The sequence below is a fragment of the Apodemus sylvaticus genome, chromosome 17 (genome assembly GCF_947179515.1).
Source record: "Apodemus sylvaticus chromosome 17, mApoSyl1.1, whole genome shotgun sequence".
NCBI lineage: Eukaryota > Metazoa > Chordata > Mammalia > Rodentia > Muridae > Apodemus > Apodemus sylvaticus.
The window spans coordinates 28,204,976-28,218,866 of NC_067488.1; the positions used below are offsets into that span (position 1 = coordinate 28,204,976).

At 47.2% G+C, this 13,891-nt stretch overlaps 1 protein-coding gene and 1 long non-coding RNA gene across 5 annotated transcripts in view; one reads left to right on the plus strand and one right to left on the minus strand.

Annotated features, from left to right (window-relative positions):
- Nsmce2 (NSE2 (MMS21) homolog, SMC5-SMC6 complex SUMO ligase) overlaps positions 1–13,891 on the plus strand; it is a 213,814-nt gene that overhangs the window by 186,206 nt on the left and 13,717 nt on the right. The gene's annotated exons all lie outside the window — the stretch shown is intronic.
- On the minus strand, positions 5,759–12,523 carry LOC127668148 (uncharacterized). Its single transcript, XR_007974014.1, has 3 exons — positions 12,169–12,523; positions 9,228–9,347; positions 5,759–6,244 (listed from the first exon to the last, which is right to left on the minus strand). It is a non-coding gene; the product is annotated as an uncharacterized LOC127668148 (long non-coding RNA).

The following is a 13,891-nucleotide window of genomic DNA, read 5'->3' on the forward strand; positions in this document are numbered from 1 at the left end:
AACTGTTCTGTGTGACTCCCAAGCAGAGGTACATTTTAGTACCTGGTGCCCAGCTGCTGTGCAGTCTCCAGTGGTGTCGTTTCCTCCTGGCGTGCCTGCTGTCCTGTCCATGCCATGGCTTGTCTCCCAAAGCCCTTGTTTTCCCTTGGGCTCCCAAGGAAAACAGTGCTTAGTGGCCTTTCCTTCCAGGAGTCTTGCCATGTGTTGCCATGGCACTGTGTCCCAGCACAAGGCAGCGAGTAAGCTCCTGTCTTACTTAGTGTTGGCAGGGCCTCCCCAGAGCGGCAGGAACGTGCCTCAGTGGGGCCGTGAGGAAGGAAGGTAGCCTGCTCTATGTGCTGACATTCTAAGTGCATTTGAAGAATCACTTGAGAAAACCTCGGAGGCTTTGGTTGCTGACATAATGGACACCGGGGCTTTGTACACACCATGGGCATGACTGGAAAGTGGAAGGGGGCAGCGCTGCCCCACAGCTTTCCCTGCACTCGCGCAGCTCAGCTCTTTCCCTGGGGTACTCCCAGCATGCGTCACTGTCCCTTCTGTCATCACTGAGGCCTCGCTGAGTGCTCCCCATCTCAGAGCTCCCCATTCTGTGTGTTCCTTATACTGTGCCCGTGCTATGCCAGGCCCATCCCTACCTCGCCCCAGCCCCGCCTTCTGCGCCTAGACAGCTGCCAAAGGAAAGCTGCATGAATCATATCTTGGGTTCCTAAATAAGGAAGAGAAAATCAATTTTCTTTAAGTTTTACTCAAGCCAGACACACCTTTAATCCTAGCAGTTGGGAGGCAGAGGCAGGTAGATTTCTGAGTTCAAGGCCAGCCTGGTTCCAGGACAGCCAGGGCTACACAGAAAAACCCTGTCTTGGGAAAAAAAATTTTTTTTTTTTTACTCATGATCTTAGAAGTCTAAACATCCAACATCTTTAACACATAAAGCTTGACTATATTTCAGATTTTGAGTCTCAGTTATCGGTTCACAGGGAGAATACATACCCGAGACTCCATCATAAAATTAGACTAAATGATGGGCCAGGCATGATGCCACATGCCTGTAATTTCAGCAATGGGGAGACTGAGGCAGGAGTTTAAGGTCAGCCTCAAATATGTGGTGACGTCACAAACTGCCTCAACAAGACCTTGTCTCAAGAAAGAAAAAAGACAGACAGAGAGAACTGATAGTTCTGCAGCCCTCTCACCTCTCAGCATGGTTGGCCGCGTTGAATTCCATCTCAGTATTAATTCTCAAAACTAAAGCCGTCTTTTCGGTTTCCTCCTCGTCCGCCACCCCGCCATCCATGAGCGTGTTTGACCGCCCCGTTCTTTCTGCTTTGATCTCCTGCAGCTGAATCAGACTTTCGGAATGAAACAGTCACGGGCTTCTTTACCATTAGCTCTTTCTTTTTTCTTTTACTATTTAATTTAGAATTAGAACAAGATGATAAAATTAGATACAAGAGGCCTTTGTGTGTCATCAAGTAACCTAGCCTACTTTGGCTCACAAAAATAAATTCGCCTCACATACTTGCCAGCTTGTTTGGACCAACTTTGTTAAGACGAATGGCCTTCAGTCTGTGCTGTGTGAGAAAGCCATCTCTCCCTTAGAGTTCTTCCTGACAATTAAAATTTCCCTCTTCTTAATTTCATTCCAGTGCTCCTAATTATGACCCTGTAATTAGTGTGCTGATTACATCCCCTGTGCAATTTCTCTGCCTCCTTGATGTTCACCCTTCATTTATTTATAGTGCGCCTCCTCTCCTTGCTTCTGAAGCCCCTGCCTACCTGTCCCCCACAGGGCTTCCAGCTCAGGGCTCAGGAAGGGAAGCCTGCACCATTGCCTCCAGTCGCCCCCGCCACATTTACTTGTTTGTGTTATGAACACCATGTGTTATAGCTGGCGAAGAGACTTGCATTCTGGGAAACTTGAGAGCTATGGTATAGCCTTGTCCCTCTACCGTGTGGGGGGTGTCAGCTCATTGCTGCATCCGAATGATCCAGAGTTAGCCCAACACCCCATGTAGAAATTACTCGACTGTACCCGCGGCACCATTATATCCTCGGGGTGGCAATTATCTGGAATCTTCATGGAATTCATAAAGCAAGTTCTTGGGATCTCTCTCTCTCTCTCTCTCTCTCTCTCTCTCTCTCTCTCTCTCTCTCTCTCTCTCTCTCTCTCTCTCTCTCTCTCTCTCTCCTTCCACATTCTTGTCCACTCAGCAGTGATACTGTAGTCTGTGGTGTGGGACCACAGGCTCCCAGATTTAAGAGTCAGACGCCCACAGGTTTGAAAGCAGGCCGGCCAGCCAGCCTCCCTTGTTTTTAAGAAACCATTCTCAGAATCCTCGTGCTTTTTTCTGGCTTTGCAGAAATGACCTTCGTCATTTACTGGGTCCCACACTCATCCTTATTAGAGGGTAAGGTGTTCTACTTCATCTTCATCGTGGCCTAATGAGATGGAGAAGAAAGCACATACAGGAAACAGCCATCCAAAGTTGATGGCAGAGGCAGCCCGTGGTCTGGGGCCTGGACTCAGCACCCTCACCCCCAGCCCCCAGCTCCCAGCCCCCAGCCCCCAGCCCCCAGCCCCCAAGCGGATGCCTACAGAAAATGTGACTTCCTTCTCTGCACAAGACCAATAGAATGAGCAGAGCATCTGGAAGCCACCAAGGACCCTGTAAGGGTGCAATTCACATCCTGCCACAGAGTCCCTGTCTGGGTACCATACCAAGGGATCTAAAGAGGAGTAAAAGCTGACCCTACCCGCGAGAAGATTTCAGGATTAATGGGAGAACAGTGGCCCACTGAAGATGTGTTACCTGTCCCCAGTGGAAGATGGGGTCGCCTGAGGACTCCTGAGTGAGTTCTCCAGAGAAGACAGAGCCTTCTAGAATGCCTTCCTGGACCCCTCTTGTTTCCTTCCTTCTGTGGCACAGGCAAGGCCTGTAGACATCACAGCCTGTTGATGCTGCTGCCATGTTCCCACGCTTGCCCCACTAGCATCACCTGCCTGGAATATGTAGGCTTTCGGTGGTCAAGAAAATTTGCTCTCCCTGATGTTTCTCGGAATGAGTTCGGAAAAGATTAAATGTTCCGTGCTAAGCGTATCGGGAAGCCCCGTGAATGTCTTGAAGTTTTAAGTGTGACTTCTTCATGTTTACAAAATGAACAAGTGACTCACATCTATTGTATACATTCACCAGAGCCATGTCCTTAGCTGATCCTTATTATGAAGTTCTGTGTCTTCCTGTGCATGTGAGGAAGCTGGAAGTGGGGGTGGGGCGGAGGAAAGCCTTGGGGACAAGGGCTTAGCTTAGGAAGCTTCCTCAGTGGGTCCTTTCGAGAGTTCTTCAGTCAGTCACCCTCATGTGCTCCGTGCCCCTTCCTTCCTCCTCCCTCTCCTGTTTCTCTCTGACTTTCATTTTATTTCTTCCATTCTGTCTGCCGATTTTCCCTTTAGGAGGGATGTTTATTGTTAAACTTCAGACGGAGCCATGCAAACTGAAGGCATAGCCTGGGTGTTAGGTCAGCCTGGGAGGTCCTGCCCTGATGACCTGGCCGCTTGGTCATCAGAGCCAGACTACTCTGTGGGCAGCGTTGCTGACATTACGGTGACACGACGGTGTTGTTTAAGCCTTAATACATTTGTACCCTCAAGCTTTGACATTTTACAATTTCTCCCTAGCTTCCGTCCCAGCACTCTCAACGGTAAAGGCAGGCAGGACTTGGCTAAAAATCTAAAAATAAAAGCTTTCTCCCATAATGAATATACTTTGGGAGTATATTTCTTTAAAAAGAAAAAGTTTAAGTACCTTTTATACAATAAGTAAGTTGGGGATTTTGTTTGGTTAGTTGTTTTGGTCTTGCTTATTTTGTTTATATTTTATGAGGAATTGTTTTGAGACAACTTTACTATGTAGCCCAGGCTGACCTCGAACTCTCTTTTTTTTTTTAAAGATTTATTTATTTTATGCATATGAGTACACTGTAGCTGTACAGCTAGATGGTTGTGAGCCATCGTGTGGTTGCTCAGGACCTCCGCTCACTCCAGCGCCACTTGCTCTGCCCCCCCCTCACTCCAGGACCACCCCCACTCCGGCCCAAAGATTTTATTATTATATGTAAGTACACTGTAGCTGTCTTCAGACATACCAGTAGAGAGAGTCGTATCTTGCTACAGATGGTTGTAAAGCCACCATGTGGTTGCTGGGATTTGAACTCATTACCTTCAGAAGAGCAGTCAGTGCTCTTAACTGCTGAGCCATCTCTGTAGCCCTCTTTTTTTTTTTTTAATATGTGTGTTTTAAGTATATGTATGCCATGCGTATATCTATTCCTATTGGAGGTTGTAAAGGGGCATCGGCTCCTCCGGGACCTGGAGGTGAGGGTGGCTTTGGGTTAGGGTCCAACATGGGTTGTTTGCAAAAGCAACAAGTGTTCTCAGCATTGAGCCATCTCCCCAGCCCCTTGTCTCGAACTCTTGATCTTCCTGCCTCGGCTTGTTGAGTGCTAGGATTACAAAGCATGTTTTTTGAAAGCGTCTCATAGTGTGTAGCCCAGACTGGCCTCAAACTTACAGCAGTCCTCCTACTTCATCTTTCAGTGTGCTGGGATTATAGGTGTGAGCCACCACACATGACTCAAAATTCAGTCTTAACACTCTTTAGCCAAAAAATAGAAGAAGGAAACATGATGAAATAAAGGGAGCTGGAGAGACGGCTCAGTGACTGAGAACGCTCGTCACTTTTACAGAGGACCTGGGTTCAATCCCAGCACCCACATGGCAGCTAACCCCAGTTGCAGGGCTAAGGCACCCTCCAACCCCTGGGCACAGGCATGCATGGCATACTTGAGGGCAAAATAAGAGGAATCGCAATAGCATTGTAAAGGAAATATAAACATATATCGTTACTACTAAAGATCTGTGGCATTTCTAAGTATTACACTGAGTATTTCTGATGACACTCAGTAAATCTGGGATCTGCAAGGAAATGTGTGCCTGAATCGCCAGCCTCGGACTGCACTGACCGTTGACAGGTGTGACTGGCTGTGCCACAGGTGCACTTCTTAGTACGCTTCTTGTTCCCCTGCTGCCTTTAGGAAAATGGCCACCTTTAGGATACAATTCATCTTTCACTCTGAGAAGCTATATGGAACAAACCGTGGCTAGCTTTGTTCCTTCAATTCTCCTGTATTCAATTCAATTCTCTGTATAGCCATTTGATCGGTGTTTTGTGTGGTGATCGGAATAAGAACGTTTGGGAGTGGAACTGTCAGAGGGTGTGAACTTATTGGAGGAAGTGTGTCACTAGGGGTGGGCTAGGACTTTCAAAAGCACCTGCCAGAGCCAGTCACGCCCTCCGCCTGGACAGCAGGATGTAGATCTCAACTGTTCTTCTAGCACCATGCTTTCTGCCATGTTCCCTCCCCGCCATGATGGTGGTGGTGGTGGTGGTGGTGGTGGTGGTGGTGGTGGTGGTGGTGATGGTGGTGGTGGTGGTGGTGGTGGTGGTGGTGGTGGTGGTGATGGTGGTGGTGGTGGTGGTGGTGGTGGCAGCCGCTGCGGTGGCCTAAACATCTGATAAGCAATCCCCCAATGAAATCCCTTTTCTTTGTGTCTCGTCACAGAGACAGGACAATGTCTAAGATGCATGGGTAAATTGATCCATTCAAATAATTAATCAATTCAATGATATGGATAAAATTTCAGTATGTTATAGGATAGAAAATATTAGGGGTTCATATATGTCATAATCCTGGTCCTCCTGAAATTAAAACTCGGCAATTCATAAACTTGAGAGTTTATAAATCCTGGTTTCTAAGCAGTGTGGTCTCTGGACTTCATTTCATCCTGTTTCAGTTTGACAAGTGGAATGAATGTGGCTACTGCCAACATCGGTCCTGTCAGCCTAGTAACTATTGTCTGGTCCTATCAAGAGTCTGAAGAAGTCCAAGAAAGTGTTGCTAATTCCCCTGCTGACATCACAGTAATCACGTCACCTGCACATGATGGGCCACACAGTTCATACGTTCTTTATATTCTTCCTCTCTGCCATTTAATTTTTTACATTTTAATATGTATTTTTGAGTGCTTCAGGGTGGGAGAGTCCTGTGCGTTCCACAGCATACATGTTGATACCAGAGGACGACTTGTGGGCTAGTTCTTCTTCTGACTTGTGGGCTAGTTCTTCCGCCGGGAGGGTTTCTGGGGATGAGCCCAGGTGTTCAGGCTAGAGCCTGGGAGACCTGCCTCAAAAAGGAAAACCAACCGGTACAAGTTACTATGCTTTGGCTTAGTTAATGTCAGTCTGCCACTGGGGTCAAAGCCATCAACATATTCATAAGAGTGATTAATGTATGTTTCTCTGGATATGATTTCTCTGGGGCAAAGGAAGAGAATCGGAATTAATTTGTGTAGGTCCGTGCTCTGACATCTGACTTCTGGGCAGAGTGGCATGTCGTGAACATACGGCCTTGTGGCCTGGATGGTGTCATGAGGCTCTCAGACAGTAAGAGCAAGTAGCCATCCTCTAACGTGCGTGCCTTCAAAACGGCTTTACACTTTTCATCCCAGTGCTCAGGAGCCTCACAGTCAAGGCCAGCTGGGGTGACACAGCAAGTCCCAGGCAAGCCAGGACTACAGTGTGAGTCCCTGCCTCCAAACAAACACCAGATCTAGTCTTGTTGAGTCTGTGGTAGATGGCTAAGCCATCTGAGGCCCTGCTTCGATCCATGCAGGGTTAGGAGAGTCAGTTTAGGAGAGCTATACGTAAGCAGCTCCTGTCTCCGCAGCGGCCAGGCCCTCACTGAACCGCCGCCATGCGGCTCCTGCCTTTCTTCCTGATCGTGATAACGTGAGGATGAAGGAGACAGAGTCCTCTCCCTAGAGGAGGCTGCAGCCTGGTGGGGAGTGATGACCCAAGGAGGATGCACTTCTGCTACAGGACCACACAGAGGGGAGACTTAAACGGAGTCTTGAAGAATGTCAGGGATTGGTGTGGAAAGATGGCACAGGGAAAGATAAAGATGAACATGGCGGATTTGGACAAAATCTAAACAGTTTGGTATGGATGTTGGGTTTGGGTTTGAGTCATGGGAATTCAGGGTTTTCTAGGTGCCAAGGAAGTGCCTTGCCCTATCAGAGAATAATTTTAGCACAATCTAGCTGGGGTAGAAAGAGTAGATTGAGAGCCAGGCAGTGGTGGTGCACGCCCTTGATCCCAGCCCTTGGGAGGCAGAGGCAGGCGGATTTCTGAGTTCGAAGCCAGCCTAGTCTACAGAGTGAGTTCCAGGACAGCCAGGGCTACACAGAGAAACCCTGTCTTGAAAAACAAAAAGGAGAGAGTCACAGGGGGGGGGGGGATTGGAGAGATGGGTGATAAAAAGTGTTGTGCAGGGAAACAGGACCTGCGAAGGGCTTGACTTGGGAGAGCAGCACTGAGTGAGGAGGATGAGCCAGAGCTGACAGCTTTAGAAGATGAATGACATCGCCTGGCACCGGTGCTTCCCAGCCTCTAATGTGAGAACACATAGAAAGATGAAGCTGGATGTGGGGCGCATGCCTGTAGTCTCAGCACTCAGGAGGCTGAAGATCACAGTAGACTTACGGCCTCCTGGGCTGCATAGACTTAGTAAGTGGACGGCCAATCTGAGCTACACAAGACTGTAGCTTGGCTGTCTTGACAAAGATAAGAAGATGAACCTGAAGGGCTTTTCTTCCGGTCTTTCCTTTCAGTAGACTTTTCTATACATCTGCATAATTGAGAGCTGTAAACATACCTTCATGTGATAGCAAATCCAACTTTTCTTGTTAGGTAGAGTATGTAAGTCCTTGTTTATTGCCCAAAACAAAGGATTTGAATGTGTGCTTTTCATTTCCTACTTTTGGCTAGTGATCTGGAGATGACCTCCACACCTCTCTCTCTCTTTTAAGAAGTACAAATACAAACACTTCTGTGGCAAGGTTTTTCAGTTCTTGCATGGCCAAGTCTCACCTGAATGGCTTCCCCATACACACACACACACACACACACACACACACCAGTTAAATGCACTGGGTTTGATGGGTTTTTTTAAAGCTCTATTTTGACATTATTTAGTAGATGAAATCAAAATGGCATGTGATCCAGCTGAAGACAAAAGACACCCTTAGTAGATACTATAGTAAATGGGAAATGCAGCTGGGCACGCCTTTAATCCCGGCTCGCTGGAGGCAGAGAAAGGCGGATTTCTGAGTTCAAGGCCAGCCTTGTCTATAGTGTAAGTTTCAGGACAGCCAGGGCTACACAGAGAAACTCTGTCTGGAAAAACCAAAAAAAAAAAGTGGGGGGCACTGCATGTTATTAAGATGTTGGCTCGTTTCTAGGAATGACCTGGCTCCTTACTCGTTTCCTGCAAGACAATCAACTATATGTTGAAGAGCCAGGGAAGGAAAAGCAGGCAGCAGATTAAAGATGCTGACAGTGCTGTGTCAGCAAACTGCGCAGGCCAGGCTAATTTTAAGCCTCCCGTTGCCTAGGGCATGGAAGGGTTTGTCCCATGTAGAACCCCAGGCCAGCCCGTCTTGCAAGTTCTGTGGAACAATTTCACTGAGCTTGTATGTGTTATAGGTCCACACTGAATGCTTACTTCATGAGAATTTGAGTGGTAGTGTTAATAAGCACTATAATATTCACTATTCTGAGAGCCTTTCCTAGTCAGGTAAGATGTCCCACCGTTGTAATCTCAGCATTTAGGAGATGGTGGCAGGAGGATCAAGTTCAGGATAGAGTCAGAATCAGTGAGGTGTCCTGTGGCTTACACATGCACTGTACATGTGTGTGCACACGTACAGGTGTACACACATACAATCTAAAAACAAGTATAAGAGCTCAAAGCTAGCCCCAGCCCAGGCTACCTGAGACCATGCCATCTCAAAAGCCACACAGCAGCAACACCAAAGCCTTTTTCCATACCTACTCATTTAGCCCTCATATAGTTCCATGAAATAAACACCACTATTAGCCCATCTTACGGCTTAGGAGACTGAGGCAAAGAAAGTTGAGATAACTTGCCAAGGAGTACTAGCTAATTGAAGAAGGCAGGCCCGAGCAGGCTCTCCCCAGATCCCATGTTCTTAAATACTGTAGCTCTTGTTGCCTGGCACCCGCCCCACTTATCACACCTTCCTGAGGAGCATGGCGTAGTCACCATCCTCGTGAGGAGGTTCACCTATACAGCCCTCCTCTCCTTACCTCTAGGAATGCTTCAGTACAGGGCTGACAGGAGGATTTGTGCCAGGTTCCATCTTGTGACTGCACCACAGCTGCCTGTCCATAAGGAATCTTCAGGGTCTCTGCTGAGACGCTGCAGTCCTATAAAACCCACACACCAGAGGAAGTTAAAGCTAAGAGTGTGGCACGGAAGGCGAGGAAAGGCCATTGGCTGCCGAGGATGGCTGAGGTGGAGTAGGATGCAGTGGGTGGGGTGGAGATGGCTTCTCCAAGTACAGAGAGCAGAGATGACAGTAGATAGTGGCTGTGTGAAGAGCAGGCGAGCGCCCTTCAGTGTGTTGATCTGAGGTGGCAGTAAAGGAAATGCTCACGTTTAAGGAGGCAGCAGAGTTGTGTTAAATCTGTATGGTGCTGAACATCTATAATCTTAGCATTTGAGAAGTGGAGTCAGGGAAATTGGAGATTGGAGATTGAATTTGTGTGGAAGTTCTTTAAAAGCTTTAAAACCAGAGCATATATTCTTGTTAGAAGGTCTGTTTCATTGAAGCTTATAGGGAAAACGCTCTCCTGAGAGGTTGTCTGTGCTCTCTCTTGAGAACTGCTCTCTAGGGGTCTTCAGCTTTCATGAGGCCACTTCTGTGTGTGTGCGTGTGCGTGTGCGTGTGCACGCGTGCACTCCTGTGTATATAACTATGTTCCTCCCATGACAGGATTCTCCAGCCCTGGCTTAGGATCTTTATATTTTTCAATATAAGGACAATGCCTGGTACATAATGGTGGTAAAAATAGTGATGATGATTGGCCAGGTGGGATGACTGTGATCCCAGCACTTAAGGAGGCTGAGGCAGGATGGAGAGTTGATGAGTAGCCTGAGCTGTTTAGCAAGGCCCTGTCTCAACAGTCAGCAGCAGCAGCATAATAGCAGTAATGAGTCAAAGTTGCAGTGCTAGAATTCTATAATTTATATATAGATACAGACAGATAACTGATAAATTGTTGTTGGATCCGTCTTATGTTATAATTGTTCTAATTTCATTGTGTTACCCTCAGGTCACTGAATATTTTAGTTGAAATGTAGGTTTAGTGACCTTATTTTAATATTTATTTATTTTATGTATATGAGTATACCATTGCTCTCTTCAGACATACCAGAAGAGGGCATCAGATCCCATTACAGATGGTTGTGAGCCACATGTGGTTGCTGGGAATTGAACTCAGGACCTCTGGAAGAGCAGTCTTAACCGCTGAGCCGTCTCTCCAGCCCAGTTTGGTGACTTTTTTTTGTCTTCACATACATACTGACCAATTTTCCCTCCCTCTACTCCTCCCAGTCCCCCCCCCACACACACACACACACCTCCCTTCTTCCCCAGATCCACTCCTCCATTTCCCTTTAAAAAACAAAAACAAAAAGAGCAAGCATCCCAGGGATATCAATAGAACATGACAGAAAATCACAGCAAGACGAGGAGCAAACTCTCATCTCAAGGCTGGACAGGTAACCCAATAGGAAGTAAAAGGTCCCAAGCATACGCAAAGGAGTCAGAGACAGCCCCACCCACTGTTAAAACGTCCCACAGGAACACCAACTACACAACCATTCCTTGGGGAGTGAAGGTTATAACATGTAGGAAATCCTCTGCTCCATGGGCCATACCTGAACATGATGCACATTTTCATTGTGAAATACTGTTCACACAGAGCAGGCACTGTGTTGACATGGTAACTATTGGGAAGCAAGACTGAGTCCCCTGCCGAAGGGAAGTGTCAGCTTAGCCCAGCTAAGCTGATATTCAGAACAGACCACCAGTCCCAAGAAGAAATTAGTATAAAATTAGGTTCTCCAAAGTCATAGGAGGGCCCTCATCCCCCACTGCCCCCAGATACACACATAAAACACACACACACACACACACACTGTCACAGCACTTTCTCACTAAGACCTGGGGCTCAGTGTCTAGGTAGGACCCGCAGGCCCAGGCATAGCTAGTATAAAGACAGACTCATTGGAAGTGCTGAGTTTCAGACTTAGCATCAGTGAGCTTTTGGAGTCCCCTGCATCTCCTGTGCACCAGCTCACCCTGTCTAAATATGCTGTCCCAGAATAGCACAAGTGAGAACCCAGCAGGCAGCAAATATTTGTATAGCATTTCCTCCATACACTACTATTTTTGAGAGAAAAGTGCTTTCAGAAAATGTTCAGACCTAATTGAAAAAGTACATAGCAATCAACATTTATTCCCCACTAGCATAAAACTAACTAGTAGCCAAATTTGGGATGCCTGAAGACAGACAAGTGACTAATGCTAGGGATGTGTGTGGCCAGAACCAAATGTATTTTGTGACCACAAGACCATGTCTGGATTCTCCTTTGTAATTACCACACAGCCTACTGTAATTGTAAAACTTATATTTACTTCCTGCCTTTGACATGTAGTCCAGGGTCCAGGGCTGCACCCAGACCTACCGTGAAGTTCTCTCTTATTTGACTATACCATGTACAATTATTGAGAGGGTGTGAGTGTGTGTGTGTATGTCCACATCTGTTATATATGCAAGTATACTCTTGTGGGAAAATAATCTTCTGCCTTTTTGGGCGAAGCATATTACCAATCTAATGTTTCTTGAACAACTACTCTCTGCCAACGACTGCTTTAGACTGTAGGAGCCATAATAAAGCCACAAAAGCTTTGTCTTGCTGGAGAAGATGAGGTGCAGGGAAGGAGGAAGGAAGACGCGTGCTTCTGCGGGTGTGGGTGTGTGCCCCTCAGAGCACCGTGACTGTGCTAGGCATCCGTGGCTTCCTCGGCTTGGTACCTCAGAAAAGGCCTCTCCAAGATGACATTTAAAGTGACATTTTAAATGACAAGAAAGAGTGGAACAAGCCAAGGCAAGAAGACCCCCCAGCAGATTAAGGAAGGACCCGGAGACAAGAAGGACTTTGCCGTGCTCGCAGACAGACCAGGGGATGGGTGACTGGTGTCGGTGAGGCTGAAGGGCGCTGTGTGGCCCGGCCCTCGGCTCCTGCTGGCAGGGACTGCTGCTGTCAAGGCAGAAGGTGGCCGTGGCTTGAACGGAGGTACAGGGCAGATCCAGGCAGGGCATCCAGAGTGAATCCGGTGCGTTCAGCTTTGAGCAGCTGGGTGATAGAGAAGTGGGTGAGTCAGCTTTGACCCTGGAAATGGACATCTTGGTCTGTGCAGTACCCACCCTGTCATGTCCCCAACTGTGTGTCATGAGTATTTAGCTTTAGAAAGATTCCTTCCAACACTTCGCTCATTCCTGCTTCCTTCCTCTGGCGTTCATTCTGTGGCAGCACAGAAGGAAGGAGGTGTGTGTGTATCCCCACCCCCACCGCAGGCTCTGGAAAGGTGGTTTGTGGGTTACAAGCATTTCTTGTTTTTCCAGAGGACCTGAGCTTGGCCGACTCACGACTATACCTGTAACTCCAGCTCCAGGGAATCCAATGTCCTCCTCCAGCCTCTGAGAACACACATGTACATGTGGCATACACTCACACATATATAATAATAAATAGGACATAAAGAAATTCAGGGCTTAGGGATATAGCTTGCCTACCATGCAGAAAGCCCAGCACCATATACACTACACATAGTTTATTCATAACTGTAATCCTGTCACTCAGGAGGTGGGGGCAATAATCAAAAGTTCAGGGTCATCCTTAGCTACAGTAAGTTTGAGACCATCCTCCAATACATAAGATTCTGTCTTAGAGGTGAGGATAGGGAAAACATCAGTCAACCAATCATATTTGAGTCCCTAACTCCTACCCTGTCCATCCCTCCACTGTAATCTTAGTTTTTGACAAGCTGTCCTCCTCAGCATGGTGCTTGGTCCCTGAGCACAGGCATCTAGATGCAGGGTGGGGTTCTGAGCCCTGCCCATTGGTTAGAAGTTAAGAGCCAACATATGCCTCTATCAACACATTGTGTATCCGTCTGTTCAGCCATCCCTCAGTACCTGTGAGGGGTTACCTCTGGGATGCCTGAAATAGCCAATTTCACAAATGTTCAGGTACTTCAGACACAATGGCAGGGTGTTTGCATAGAACCCACACCTTCTTAGAGTCCTTAAGCCATCTCGGGCTCATTCGCCATACCTAATTTGGTGTGAATGCTATGAAAAGAGGCGCTGCACTACTTAAGGACCAGTAACAAGAGAAGGTCTGTGCACATTTAGTACAGCCACAGTGGCGGCTCACACATTCTTAGCTCTGTGCCTGGTTTACTTCATGAACCCAGGAGTGTGGAAAACACCACACCTCAGCTGCTTGCTTACATATGCATAATCAGGAATATTTTGTGATTCTTTAATAAAGATTACATTGGCCGGGCAGTGGTGGTGCATGCCTTTAATCTCAGCTCTCAGGAGGCAGAGGCAGGCGGATTTCTGAGTTCGAGGCCAGCCTGGCCTACAGAGGGAGTTCCAGAATAGCCAGGGCTACACAGAGAAACCCTATCTGGGGTGGGGTGGGGGTGGAGATTACATCGGCTTAATCCAGCTGCTCCTTTGTTAAAGGTCTAGTTTCTACAGTTGTCTTCTAAATATCATGGGGCTTAAGACTTATTCTTGACTATATGCTAGACATAACAATATAGTCCATCGTGGGTATTATGTGAGTTTATGTGAGTTTTATTTTTGTTTCAATGCTTTATTATTAGAAG